The 15,209-nt window shown below is 44.3% G+C and overlaps 1 long non-coding RNA gene across 1 annotated transcript; it reads right to left on the bottom strand.

Annotated features, from left to right (window-relative positions):
- Nucleotides 1–617: 617 nt before the first annotated feature.
- On the bottom strand, nt 618–11,492 carry LOC133233997 (uncharacterized). The gene is made up of 3 exons (XR_009731949.1): nt 11,018–11,492; nt 7,937–8,005; nt 618–1,007 (listed from the first exon to the last, which is right to left on the bottom strand). It is a non-coding gene; the product is annotated as an uncharacterized LOC133233997 (long non-coding RNA).
- Nucleotides 11,493–15,209: the final 3,717 nt, after the last annotated feature.

Genomic DNA, 15,209 nt, shown 5'->3' with positions numbered 1-15,209 from the left:
GGAAGAACCGCCCCAGGTCACGCCTTGGTTTTAGCCAGGTGAGACCACTTGGACTCCTCAGCCGAAAGTACAAGGGTTTGTGTGGTTTTCGGCTGCAGAGTTGGTGAGGTCTTGTTACAGCAGCAACAGGAGTCAGATATGTGAAGGCCTGGGGTGTTGGGACCCTGTGGGATTGCAGCTGGCAGGATGGGAAGCAGTGGGTGGAAGGAGACTTGAAAGGCCCAGAAGGACAGGCAGGCTCTTTGCTGGATGGTGAGCGGCCTCTGGGACCAGCGTGTGGGGGTCTGGGAGGGGCTCCCAGGGAGGCCAGCCAGGAATGCCCTGAACCCGCCTTCTACCCCCATCAAGGGGGCTGTACTTAATCTTGAGGAAGAGAGACCCACAAGGGTGGTGTGGGGGCCCATGGAGATGCCTCCGGGCCAGGAAATGACTGGCCTGTAGGAAGGCAACCGGAAACGGCCTCAGCCGGAGTGCTTGCGGTCGCGGTGTTGTGCAAAGTTCTGGAAGCCTGTGCGTCTCAAGAAGTACCCGGGTGTGCAGGGCCGCGGAACGAATCTTGGATCAGCCAGATCAGAGCCCCAACAGCACAGGGAAACCGGAGGCAAAGACCCGGAGCTTTTTATTGAGAGTGCTTTCAGAGACACCCTACACAATCCAGGGTCCAGCGACCTCTGGCTCTCGGGGGAGGGGCTGTCGAAGTGCAAAAATGCTCTGCAAGCGGAGCCCAGGAGGGTCCCTGGGAATTGGAAGCGTGGCTCAGCCAAGACGCACAATGAAAAGAAATGTGTGACCATGAAAGAGACACATTCAAAATCGCATGTTTTTCGTCTTCAGTGTTCACGGAAACATGCCCATTAGCGGGGGTGGGCGCAGTGTGGGTGGGGGAGGCCCGGCGGAACGCGGCAAAGGGCTCCAGGGAACAGGATTTCTGTGCGCGGCGAAGACGCCACCCTGGAAAGCCACGTGTAGACGCGTGCGTCCAACAGCCCCACGGATGGTTTCAGATCCTGCAGGGAAGAGAGAAAAAAACATTCTGAACATTGCCAGAATGGTATTTGAGTAAACAGTGTGGACAGCTGCTCCTCGCTGTCGGAGCCAAAGAAATTCTGCTGTCCTCCAGGAGGAAAACGCGTTTGACCAGGGACCCATTAACTGGGGGCTGATCTGCCTGGCAGGATTGGCGCCCCTGCCAGGGGCACTCCGGGGGTCTCTGGACTCCACCTCGAGCACCCTCTTTTCAGCTGACTGTGGGTTCCCTGACTTGCAGATGCGTTTTTCCCCCTTCATAGAGAAAGTGTTAATTGTGCGTGGGAGGGGGAGGCGGCCCCCTCTGGGGGCTGCAGCCTGGCTTGAACCCCAGGTGGAGATGTGGGCGGTGCTGGGAGAGCCGGGTGCCCCCCGAAGTGGCAGGTGGGGGAGGCAGGGAGGCCCGGGGAGGCCATGCCAAGGCCTGTCCGGCCCAAAGGTCAGAGGCACACAAAGGATGCTGGAGTTCGCCCTCTCCCCCGGGAATGACCCAGTGTGAGAGCCAGCTGCTCCTCCAGCAAAGCGCCTGGGGACTAATTAGTTTAATTGGTCCCCGCTTTAGGCCAAATAGTCAGTGTCAAAAGAGAAAAGTAAAAGATACTTTCCCATTTGGGAAGACAAAAACGGCCCCTGGCAATGGCGGAGGGTGGTAATAACAACAAAAAGCCTTTGCGGGAGTTGACTTGAATGGCCTGGGAAGGCGGCTGGACCCCAGCTCAGACCCCCCTCGCATACCAAGCAGAGATGGGAGCCCTCTGGGAAAGGCCGGCCCAGGAACTTGTTCTGGCCAAGGCGCCACCCCCAGCCTCGGGCAGAAACATCTCGGGGCGGGGGGCCATTGAGCCTCGTTATCAGGATTTCTACCCCTGGCCACGAATGCCCCCAACTTTCCCCAACCTCATTTGCAAGAGGAAACCGGGTCCCCAGAGGACTGGTTGGTCCTGGCTGCGCCACGCTTGGGGCGGTGGACTCTGGTTTTCATGCAGTAATTGTTGTGGGGCTGGGGAGCCTGGTGGGGAGAGAGGCTTGAAGCAGGTCCGTGGGTGTTGTTAAGATGCGCAAAGACCTGTCTTATGTCTTAGAGGGTGGAGGTGTTGGGGGGGCAGGGCCAGAGCCCACAGCCCAAGGTTAGGCTAGCTGTGTGACCTTGGACAAGTCACTTGGCCCCTCTGGGCTCCTGTCCCCATGCCTCAGGTGGAGATCATGCACGTGCCCTGATGCAGCGCCGGTGTGCGTTGTCAGGATGGTGAGCACAGACGCCAAGGGCATCTCTTGCACGAGGACGGTGTGCAGCCCCAGGGGAGCTGGGGCAGGTGAGGGAATCACGGCCGAGGCTGGAGGAGCGGCCCCAGGTGCATTTTCCCAATTAAAGAAGGTTGAAACAGTCGGTCGCGACTGAGCGCGCACGCTCGCAAGACAATACGAGACTCGGAAAGACTGGGGAACAAAACGTAATGACTTTAAAAATCACACTGGATCTTTTCTATTTATATTCTCTTACCCAAGCTGAGGTAGAAAATATTTATCTGTGCTGTTTTACAAGAAATGGCCTCTGGCCAGATGAGACGCGACTTTGGTCCACAGAGCTCAGAAGACAAAGGGAGGAAGGGAGCTCCATCATGAACGTTCATTGTGTCCGACTACCCCGGAGAGACCAGGAGGCCACTCTTGTTTTGTCTTGTTTTACAGCTTTAAAAAAAAAATTGTAAAATCTACTCTGTTGTTCTTGTTTAGTCACTGAGTTGTGTCCAACACTTTGTGACCCCATGGACTGTAGCTTGCCAGGCTTCCCTGCCCTTCACTATCTCCCGGAGTTTACTCAAACTCACATCCATTGAGTTGGTGATGCCATCCAATTATCTCATCTTCTGTCTTCCCCTTCTCCTTTTGCCTTCAGTCTTTCCCAGCATCAGGGTCTTTTCCAACGAGTCTGCTCTTTGCCTCTGGTGGCCAAAGTATTGGAGCTTCAGCTTCAGCACCAGTCCTTCCAATGTATATTCAGGGTTAGTTTCCTTTAGGATGGACTGGTTCTATCTCCTTGCTGTCCAAAGGACTCTCAAGAGTCTTCTCCAGCACCACAGTTCGAAAGCATCAGTTCTTTGGCACTCAGCCTTCTTTATGGTCCAACTCTCATATCTGTACATGATTATTGGAAAAACCGTAGATTTGACTATACAAACTTTTGTCGGCAAAGTAATGTCTCTGCCTCTTAATATGCTGTCTAGGTTTATCATAACTTCCCTTCCAAGGAGAGTGAAAAAGCTGGCTTAAAACTCAACATTCAAAAAACTAAGATCATGGCATCCGGTCCCATCACTTCATGGCAAATAGAAGGGGAAAAAGTGGAAACAGTGACAGATTTTATTTTCTTGGGCTCTAAAATCACTGCGGATGGTGATTGCAGCCATGAAATTAAAACATGCTTGCTCCTTGGAAAAATCTACATAGCATATTATTTACCATTTTAATAATCTTGAAGTGTATACTGAAGTGGTGTTAAGTACACTTCACATCATTGTACAACCGTGACCACCATCCGTTTCTAGAACTCTTTGATCTTTCCCAACTGAAACTCTGTCCCCATTAAACAACCCCCGCCCCTGCTTCCCCCTGGCACCGACCCTAAAGTCCTGTCTCTGTGAATCTGACTGCTCCGAGTACCTCGTAAGTGTGGAATCATACGCTCTTTGTCCTTTTGTCTTACTTATTTCACTTAATGTTCTCAGCGTTTGGCCAGGTGATAGGATAAGTCAGATTTTCCTTCCTTTTTTAAAAAAGTTGTATTTATTTCTTCACTTGTTTGGCTGCCTTGGGTCTTAGTTGCAGCTCATGAGCTCAGTAGTTTTCGGTGCTCGGGTTTAGTTGCTCCGTGGCATGGGGGACACTATTTCCACAAGCAGGGACTGAAGCTGAGCACGCCTGTGTCCCCTGTTTTGCAAGGTGGATCCTCAGCCGCTGGACCATTAGGGAAGTCCTTTCTTCCTTCTTAAGGCTGGAAAATATGCCAAGAGGGCTTCCCACGTGGCACGAGTGGTAAAGAACCTCCTCCTGCCAATGCAGGAAACATAAGGGATTTGGGTTTGATTCTGGGGTCAAGAAGATCCCCTGGAGGAGGGCATGGCAACCCACTCCAGTATTTTTGTCTGGCGATATTCCAAGAGGCCTTTGGTTTTATTCTGTGGTGTGTTGGTGGTGGGGGATACAAAGAGAGAAGGAGGGGTTGGCCCAGATCCAGTGGCCAGAAGGGAGGTGGCCGTGGGCTCTTCTGGGGGCGGGATGAAGTTGCCGAGGTTGACTCTCTGTGGGAGGACTGGGGGAGATTTCATTTTTTCAGTAGCTTAAACGGAATACCTTAGGGCCAGATCACAGGTGAGGCACCGGGACTACATGCAAAATTTCAGAAAGCGTCCTCAGTATCAGTGACCCAGATAATTCACATTTTACTGCAGTATTTAACAAAACAGAAGTAATCAAAAAAGTCTGTGATGAACAAAATACCAAAATTTAAAGTGAACACAGGATTAGTCTGGTTCTGTCTCACTCAGGTTCTCCTAAGGATTGGCCTAGCACAGATCTTGTCTTTATTTTAAATTTTGGTATTTTGTTCATTAGGGATTTTTTTCCATTATTTTTTGTCTAAGTTACGGTCAAATATACATAACACAAAACTCATCATTTGCAACCATATTTAGGTGTACACTTCAATGGTATTAAATACATTCAACTGCGTGCGTTCTCAGTTGCTCTGTCCTCTTTGCAACTCCATGGACTGTAGCCCACTAGGCTCCTCTGTCCATGGAATTTTCCAGGCAAGAATACTGGAGTGGGTAGTCATTTCCTCCTCCAGGCAATCTTCCTGACTCAGGGATCGAACCTGCGTCTCCTGCGTCTCCTATGTCTCCTGCATTGGCAGGTGGATTCTTTATCCTTGAGCCACATGGGCAGCCCGTTAAATACATTCACATTGTTGGGTAACTCTCACCACCATCCACCCCAGAAATTTCTTACTTCCCCAGCTGAAGCTCTGTCCCTATTACACACAAACTTCCCTTTCTCCCTCGCCCAGCTTATTGGAAGCTACCCTTCTACTATCTGTTTCTATGGGTTTGACTACTCTAGGGAACTCATGGAAGTACAGTCAGAACTATTTGTTCTTTTGTTATTGACATTTCACTCAGCGTATTGTCCTCAGGGTTCGTCTGTGTTGTAAGAGTACCAGAATTGACTTCCTTTTTAAGACTGAGTAACATTTCCTTACTCAGTGGATAGACCACATCTTGTTTATCCATTCATAGGTTGATGAACTTTGGGGTTTATTTCCACCCTTTGGCTATTGTGAATAGCGCTGCTATGAACATTGTTGTACAAAGATTTTCATGAGTCCCTGGCTTCAATTCTTTCAGAGCAGAATTCCTGGATTATATGGTAATTCTGCGTTTAGCTCTTTGAGGACGGGCAAAACTGTTTTCCATGGTAGATGCTCTGTTTCTTATTCCCATCGGCAATGCACAAGGATTTCAGTTTCTCTACACCCTTCCAACACTTGTTCTTTTCATTAAAAAAAAAAAAAAATTAGCCGCCCGACGGGTGTGAGGTGGTATCTCACTGTGGTTTTGACTTGTGTCTCCCCAGTGACTAATGATGCGGAACATCTCTTCATGTGCTGCTTCGCCATTTCTGTAACTTCTCTGGGGTAATGTCCATTCAGTTCCTTTGCCCATTTTTGAATTGGGCTGTTTATTTTGTTGTTGTGATTGAGTTGTATCTGCATTACTTTTGACTTAAAAATTATTGCCTTAAATGCAACTAATCTTCATTGCTGAGCTTTTTGGTGTTTCCTTGAATTCTGCATGAAGGGAGTACCTCATTTGCCTCGCCCTGGTTCCAGACCTGGTTCTCTGGGGGAGGAAAATTCCTGGAGGGGTGGGTGACAGCCAGGGTGGGAGAAGGACAGATGAGGGGGAGTGGGCTGGGGGGCCGGCCTGGTGGGAAGGGCAAAGTGGAGGGCTGAGGAAGGTCTGACCCTTGGTGTTCTCAAGGCTGCCGTGTAACAGCCCCTGTCCTCCAACAGGAGCCCTCCACGAGTGGTTTCTCATCGAAAAGGAGGAGGAACGGCTGAGTTTGTGAGTTCGATGTTTGGGCCAGTGCCTGGGAGAGGTAACAGAATAGCTGCAAATGTGGTATTGAGGATGGGGAAGGACGGGTGACCGGGTGAGGTTGGTGCTCAGCCGTGCCGGCCTCCTGGGGATGTGTGCCCAGCCACGTGGATCCTACGGGGATGAAGAGACAGTGCAGACCCACTGTCCTCCCTTACCCTTTGACCTGCCAGGCAGCTGGGGCTGCATAGGAGGTCCACTCAGCAAGCTCAAACAGACTGCGTCCCTCTTCTAAAGGACGGGTGCCCTTCCTGCACCCTGGGTACCACGTGGTATATCCATCACCAGTTGTGCACGTGTGTGCAGTTGAGTCCGACTCTATGGTACCCCACAGAGAGAAGCCCGCCAGGCTCCTCTGGCCATGGGATTCTCCAGGCAAGAATACGAGGGTGGGTTGCCATTATCTTCTCCGGGGGATCTTCCCGACCCAGGGATGGAACCTGCCTCTCCTGCGTCTCCTGCATTGGCAGGCAGGTTCTTTACCACTGAGCCGCCTGGGATGCCTTATCCATCACCACGGCCAAGCCCAAAGGCAGTGGTGGTGATGTGTCGAGTCTCCAAGGAAGTGGGAGAACCTCAGATTCTCACCAGAATTCAACCCACATCACAGCATCGTTAGCATCAGACTGGGATCTGCTTGTTCGGATTTCTGGACAGCATCCTAAGAAGAGTGGTTATTAGGGTCATTAATAATAATCAGTTGGCCTTTATTCTCAAAGACAGAAGTGCTCCTTCTGGGAAGCCTAGCTGAAATGCCACATCCCAATTTGATAAAAACTATAAATATACAAATCTGAGTTCAATGAATATGAAGTAGAATAAATAAAAAGAAAAGCACACTGAGCTCTATCATAATTAATTTTCTGAATTCAGAGATAAACAGAAAATACTAAATGCAGCCAGGTAAGAACGAGACCTCCAGAGGAAGAATATACAAATGCCAGTAGCAATCCTTTTGGAAACAGTGCAAGCTGGAAGTCAGTGGGCGAATATCTTTAAAATAGAGAAGGAAATGGTTCATCTAGAATTCTATTTTCTGCAAAAATGTCTTTCCAAAATGGAAGGCAAAATAAAGAGGTCTTTAAGACCCTAGCAGACTGACACTACAGGAAATATTAAAGGAAGTTAATATTAAAGGAAGCAGAAAGAAGATAATATTAGATAGAAATCTGGATCTACGGAAAAAGAGGCAAGAGTATTAGAAGTGGCAAATATGTAGAGAAATGTAAAAAAAATTAAAAACAAACAAAAGCTCATTTTAAGGCTGATTATTCACAGTGATATTTGTGGCATTCTGGCGGTTCATAAGTTTTATTTAAAAACTTGAATTTATACATTTAAATTATAGATGTCATGTATACTCATTTCATTCAGATTCAAATAGAAACTCAATAATAATAAAATCTTCAATCTATTCCCTGAAAGAAGTAATGTTTGATAATCAACGTCCTGTACATTTTGTATATTAAACATTAAAATATACAGACACGTATGGAATATTAATTTTTACACGAAATATTTAACATTATTCTGCTAATTGCATTATTTATTTATTTTTGCTAATTGCATTTAAAAACACTTACTAAAAGAAAAATTTTCTTCAACTTTTAATTTCCTTAGAAAACAACTGACCATTTAAAACAAAATATCAACAATATACTCTGGGGCTTATTATATATTGCAAAGTAAAATCTATGACCACAGTAGTACATAGGACAGGGGAATTAAATGAAAGGACATTGCAGGATACTTACATTATATGTGAAGTGGTACAGCATTTGACGGTAGACTGTGATATGTACATTTAAATTCTGGAGCTACTTCTGAAAATTAGAACAAAGAGATAAAATTGATTAGAGAGAATCAATCTGTGGAGAGAATGGAAATTAAAAAAACATAATTAATTGCAAAGAAGAAAAGAAAAAAAAGAACAGAAGACAGATGGGACAAATAAAAAACGAGTGGATAGGGCTTCTCCGGTGGCTCAGTTGTTAAGAGTCCTCCTGCCAATGCAGAGAATATGAGTCTGATCCCTGGTCTGCGAAGATTCCATATGCCCTGGGGCAGCTAAACCCGTGTACCACAACTTCTGAAGCCCGTGAACCCTGGGGGCCGTGCTCTACAACAGGAGAAGCCACCGCAACGAGAAGCTTGTGTACGGCATCTAGAAAGTAGGCCCGCTTGCCACAGCTGGAGAAAAGCCACCGAGCAGTGCAGACCCAACACAGTCAAAAGGAAAAAAAAAAGTGGAAAGACGGTAGACCTACAGCCAGTGATTCTGATAATTACATTAAATGTTTACATTTCCAAACACTTCAGTAAAAGGCAGAGATTGTGACACAGGATGAAAGAGCAAGGCTCGACTGTATGTTGCTTGAAAGTGAACATGTTAGCCGCTCAGCCGTGTCTGGCTCTTTGCGACCCCTGTAGGGGCTGTAGCCTGCCAGGCTCCTCTGTCCATGGAATTGTCCAGGCAAGAATACTGGAGTTGGTAGCCATTTCCTTCTCCAGGGAAGCTTCTCGACCCAGGGTTGAACTCAGGTCTCCTGCATTGAGGGTAGATTCTTTACCATCTGAGTCACTAAGGAAGACCCCATATGCTGCTTATAGAAACCTATTTTAAATATTCAAAAATCAATTATACGTTCATATACTATCAAAAAAAGTTGGTAAGTGAAATTTTAAAATGCTGTATTATAAATGAATTATATAAACGAAAAGCAAAAGAATGAGGGAATATTGAAAAGGCACAGGAGCCAGTCTGAAAGAGCTCCAAATGGCCAACGCTGTAACAGTATTAGAAACAGAATGACCATGAGAGCATTGGATTCTAGAGGAAAACAACAGAATGGGAAAGACCAGCGATGTCTTCAAGAAAATTAGAGATACCAAGGGAACATTTCATGCAAAGATGGGTACAGTAAAGGACCGAAATGGTATGGACCTAACAGAAGCCAAAGATATAAAAAATACACAGAAGAATTATACAAAAAATATCTTAATAGCCCGGATAACCTCGATAGTGTGATCACTCACCTAGAACTGGACATCCTGGAGTGTGAAGTCAAGTGGGCCTTAGGAAGCATCACTACAAGCAAAGCTAGTGGAAGTAATGGAATTCCAACTAAGCTATTTCAAATCCTAAAACAGGATGCTATCAAAGTGCTGCACTCAATATGCCAGAAAATTTGGAAAACTCAGCAGTGACCACAGGACTGGAAAAGGTCAGTTTTCATTCCAGTCCCAAAGAAGGGCAATGTCAAAGATGCTCAAATAACCACACAATTGCACTCATTTCACATGCTAGCAAGGTAATACTCAAAATCCTTCAAGCTAGGCTTCAACAGCACATGAACTGAGAACTTCTGGATGTACAAGCTGGATTTAGAAAAAGCAGAGGAACCAGAGATCAAATTGCCAACATCCATTGGATCATAGAAAAAGCAAGAGACTGCCTGGATTGCAACAAACTGGAAAATTCTTAAAGAGATGGGAATATCAGACCACCCTACATGTCTCCTGAGAAACCTGTATGCAGGTCAAGAAGCAACAGTTAGAACTGGACATGAAACAATGGACTGGTTCAAACTGGGAAAGGAGTACGTCAAGGCTGTGTATTGTCTCCCTGCTTATTTAACTTATATGCAGAGTGCATCATGCAAAATGCCATGCTGGATGAAGCACAAGCTGGAATCAAGATTGGCGGGAGAAATATCAATAATCTCAGATATGCAGATGACACCACTCTTACGGCAAAAAGAACTAAAGAGCCTCTTGATGAAAGTGAAAGAGAGTAAAAAAGCTGGCTTAAAGCTCAGGATTCAAAAACGAAGATCATGGCACCGGGTCCCATCATTTCATGGCACATAGATGGGGAAACGATGGAAAGAGTGACAAACTTTATTTTCTCCAAAATCACTGCAGATGGTGACTGCAGCCGTGAAAGTAAAAGGCTCCTTGTAAGAAAAGTTATGACACACCTAGACAGCATTTTAAAAAGCAGACATATTACTTTACTGATAAAGCTCCATATAGTCAAAGCTGTGATTTTTCCAGTAGTCATGTATAGAAGTGAGATTTGGAGCATAAAGAAGGCTGAGTGTGAAAGAATTGATGCTTTCAAACTGTGGTACTGGAGAAGACTCTTGAGAGTCCCTTGGACTGCAAGGAGATCAAACCAGTCAGTCTTAAAGGAAATCAACCCTGAATATTCTTTGGAAGGATTGATACTGAAGCTGAAGCTCTGGTACTTTGGGCACCTGATGTGAAGAGCCAACTTATTGGAAAAGACCCTGATGCTGGGAAAGACCGAGGGCAGGAGAGAAGGAGGTGACAGAGGATGAGATGGTTGGATGGCATCACCAACTCAACAGACATGAGTTTGAGCAAACTTTGAGAGATGGTGATGAACAGGGAAGCCTGGTGTGCTGCAGTCCATGGGTTCTCAGAGTCGGGTATGACTGAGTGACTGAACGACAACAAGCATTGGATTCTAACCCAAATAATAAACTGAATATATTTTAGTCTGAACAAATATAAATTAATAATGTAATAGATAAATAAATGAAATTATATGAAAAGGACTATCACTGAAGTGAAATGAAAAGGAATGATACCTATTTATAGAAGAAGCCCAATTAATTCATGTAAAAAGGAATAAGGGGAAATCGAAAAATTGCCATTAGAATTTCATAGATATCATGGAGGCAAAATACACCAATGGATGCCAAAATTAGTGGGAGAAAGTTTAAGAAGAAACAGAACCTTTGCATTGCCTCAAAGTATCTCCCTGCCCTATTACAAAAAGAAAAATCGTGGCTACACAGTGGAGGAACCTGACAGACACCATGTTTACAAAGTGATGAAAGTTCCCGTCACAAGAAGTAGGACACGGTGACGTCGAGGGCTCCCTGATACGGCACCGGGCACTCCTGCGGTATTCTGCTTGATGATGCAGAACCTCAGGTCACTATGAGAAGGCATGACGCAACACGAATCAAGGGACAGTCCAGAAAACACCGGACCACTGATCTTCAAGGGTGCCAAGTCCTGACGGATGGGAATACTGAACAATTGCACAGACTGTCGGGGACTAAGGACGTGCCAGCTAGGAGCAGTGTGGGACCCTGAACTGCACTCCGGAAGTGAAGACCATTTGTGAAAAAGTGGTAAAGTCCAAATGACATCTGTAGTTTAGTTAATAGTATTTTACCAATGTTAATATCTTGGTTTTCTTAATTGGTCCATGACTTAGGCGTTATCGTTAGAAAAGGTGAGTAAAGGGTATACATGTCTTCTGATATTCTAAGTGTCTAAAAAAGAATATATATTCTTTTTATGTACATATAAATGTATATATATTATATATGTATATAAATGTTACATACTATATATATGTATATAAATATATATATATGTAGCTGCTGCTAAGTCACTTCAGTCGTGTCCGACTCTGTGCGACCCCATAGGCTGCCATCTATGTGTGTGCATATAAAGAATGTATATATGTGCATATATATATGAATATACAGATACATAATCTAAATCACTTTGCTGTATGCCTGAAACTAACACAACATTGTAAATCAACTGTATGTCAGTTGGCGAGAGTAGCGTGGAAACATACATACTACCACACGTGAAGCAGACAGCTAGTGGGAACTCGTTGTATAATTCACATAACTCAAACCGGGACTCTGTAACAACTTAGAGGAGTGGGAGGTGGGAGGGATGTTGGAGAGGATGGGGACCTACATATACCTGTGGCTGATTCAGGTTGATGTATGGTGGAAACCCACACAATATTGTAAAGCAATTATCCTTAAATTAAAACAAAAACAAAAACACACCCAAAGTACATGCGACCTAAGTAAAGGCCTTAGATATTACAGGTCTAGACAATCGCTTGACTGTGACCTTGTGAGAAGCCTTGAGCCTGAACCACTCAGTTCATGGATTCCTGATGCTCAGAAATTATTAATAAATGTTGTTGTCTTAAGTCCCTATGTTTTGGGTTACTTTTAAAGTGTAACAACAGACACCTACCTCATAGTGAGTTTTAGGAAATCGTTAATATAAACAGAATAAACATGTGGTCAAGACTGCAAAAATAATTCTACGTCAATAAAAAGTTGTTTGTTTTGAAAAAAAAAAAAAGCCTTTACGATAGCATAAAATACATGAATGCCTAGGGATAAATGTCACACAATATATACCAGACCTGTACCCTAAAAGCTATAAAACACTGAAATTAGAAAGAAAAATAAGAGAGAAACTAAAGGATGATATGAAGAAATAAAAAGATATATCTCGTTCAGGGATCCAAAGATTCTATATGGTTAGATATCAATTTTGCCCTCAACAATCTATGGATTCAGTGTGAATCTCAATTATAATCACACTGGTCTTTTTGTGGCAATTGATAAGGCAGTTCTAAAATTTACATGGCAATTCAAGGACCACGAATAGCCAAAGCAATTTCGAAAAAGAACAAAGAAGGAGGATTTATACCACTGAATTTTAAGCCCTACTGTGAAGCAATAGTATGCTACTGGTGTAAGAACAAATATCTAATCAATGGGACAGAATAGAGAACCTAGAAAAAGATCCGGGTATGTATGACCAACTGATTTTTTTAAAAATGGGCATGGTGAATCTTAGGGAGAAGGAAAAGTCTTTAAAACAAATATTGATAGGCATACATAAAAATACGAACCTCAACCCCTACCTCACATCACACACAAAAGTGATTTTGAAATGGATCACAGACCCGAACATAAAAACCAAAAATATAAAACTTCTAGGAAATGGAGATAAATGATTTGTGCCCTGGAGGTGGGCAAAGGGTGTTTAAATTCTTTGAATTTTATCTCTATTTTTGGTGGCCCTGGGTCGTTGTTGCCGTGAACAGCCTCTCGTGGTGCTGGCTTCTCTGCTTGTACAGCACAGGTTCTGGGGTGCAGGCTCTGTGTCTGTGGCACACAGGCTTAGTTTGTCCCATAGCTCCCGGAATCTTCCGGGTCCAGGGACTGAACCTGTGTCCTCTTCATCGGCAGTCGGATTCAAATCCACTGTACCACCCGGGAAGTACTTGGCAAAGCGTTCTTAATAAGACCCGCACTGTCACAAAACGCAAAATGGTAAAAATGGGTGTTATCAAAATGAACATCCGCCTTTCAAATGACCCGTTAAGACAACGGACAGGCAAGCCAGTCTGGAAGAACAGACTTGCAGCTCACAGTCTGATAATGGACTTTAGCAGAATTTAATAAGAGCACGAACAACGTAATTAAAACATTGGATGAAAAACTTTGAACAGATACTTCATACAAGAAGCTCTGCAGACAAGGGAGCCCTTGGCTGTTCCCTCTGCTTGAAATGTCTCCTCCCCGATCTGTCTCACTAACTCCCTCTTCTTTTCAAGTCTTTGCTCAAACTTCGCCTTCTCAGAGAGGCCTCCCCTGATATTTTATTTAATATTACACTCTGCCCCGGCTCCTCCCCACCACACACATTTTCCAAATCCCCTTTTTTCTCCTTTTTTTCCCTTGGCACGTCCATCACTTTCTAACACACTGTAAAATTTACTTACTTATGCTTATTCATTATCTCCGTCCCCTGTGAGAATGAGCATGAACTCTGTGTATTTTTCCACAGATGCATCCCGAGCGTCTACATGAGTGCCTGACACATAATAGGTGTTCAGAAAAAAAAAATCTCTCTTTTATACGTGAGTGAATGAATAAAAGGCTGCTTTTATGCTTCCGCTTTGTTTTTGGTCTCCAGCAGTGTTACTTTGATGTGTCAGGCATGAATTCATTTTTATTTATCCTGCTACAGACTCGCCGTGCATCTTAAATGTAAGATTTCCGTCCATCATCAGTTCTGGGAACTTGTTCGTCATTATATCTTCACGAACTTCACCTTTCCGTCCTGTTCTGTCTAGTTGCTTCTAGAACGTCAATTAGATAACATTATGCTATTTATTTGATCCTCGTGTCTCTTAACGGCTTTCTTTCTTTTTTTTTTTTCTGACCTCCTTTTTTCTCTTTGCATCAGTAGGTAATTTCTTTCACTCCACCTTTGATTTGACAAATTCTGTTTTCAGGAAACAGGTCTGATCTGCTGTTTTACCAAATATGAAGGTTTTCATACCATCAGTAAGATTTTCACAGCCAATTCTGCTTGGTTCCTTTTCAAATTTATTTGGTCTTTTTTTGTTTGTTTGTTTTCGAGAGTGCTTTATTAACTTCCCATAATTTTGGTTTCCAGTTTCAGTTCTTTAAAACATTTAATGCTATTCTCTCACATCATCCCACCCTCTCCTTCCCCCACTGTGTCCAAAACTTTGTTTTCCACGCCTGTGTCTCCTTCGCTGCCCTGCATGTAGGCTCGCTGATACTCTCTTTCTAGATTCCAATAGATGTGTTAATGTACAATATTTGTCTTTGTCTTTCTGACTTCACTCTGTACCATAGGCTCTAGGTTCATCCACCTTATTGGAACCGACTCAAATGCGTTTCTTTGCAGATAGCCAGTGGGAGTTTGACGTACGATGCAGGGAACCCAAAGCCGGCGCTCTTTGACAACTGGAGTGAAGGATAGCACTGGGCTTGAGAGGCAGGGGACCCATGTATGCCTATGACCGATTCACACTGCTGTATGGCAGAGGCCATCACAATATTGTAAAGGAATTATCCTCCAATTAAAATAAATAAATTTTACAAACATTAAAAAAAAACGTTTATTTAAGTTCCCTAATTAGTAGTTGCGTGTATTTGATGAATTTGGGGTTCTGACTTGGGACTGTGAACACCTCATTGGTAGGTTTATATGGTGGGGTCCTTTGAGGCCAGGTTGTGGAGGAGGGGGATTTGTGTTTGCTTCCAGCAGGAGAACCTTATTGGAAATATCTTTAATTTTACCATTAGGGGTTTTCTGGACCAAAACGTAGTGTAAATGTGACCCACAAACTTTTGTGAAATAAGAACACAGGAGACTGGTTTTCTCCACCTAGATTCCAGATGG

Source organism: Bos javanicus, chromosome 21 (genome assembly GCF_032452875.1).
Source record: "Bos javanicus breed banteng chromosome 21, ARS-OSU_banteng_1.0, whole genome shotgun sequence".
Taxonomy (NCBI): Eukaryota; Metazoa; Chordata; class Mammalia; order Artiodactyla; family Bovidae; genus Bos; species Bos javanicus.
The sequence above is the reverse complement of the archived record's forward strand: the minus strand, read 5'-3'. Positions and strand labels throughout refer to the sequence as shown.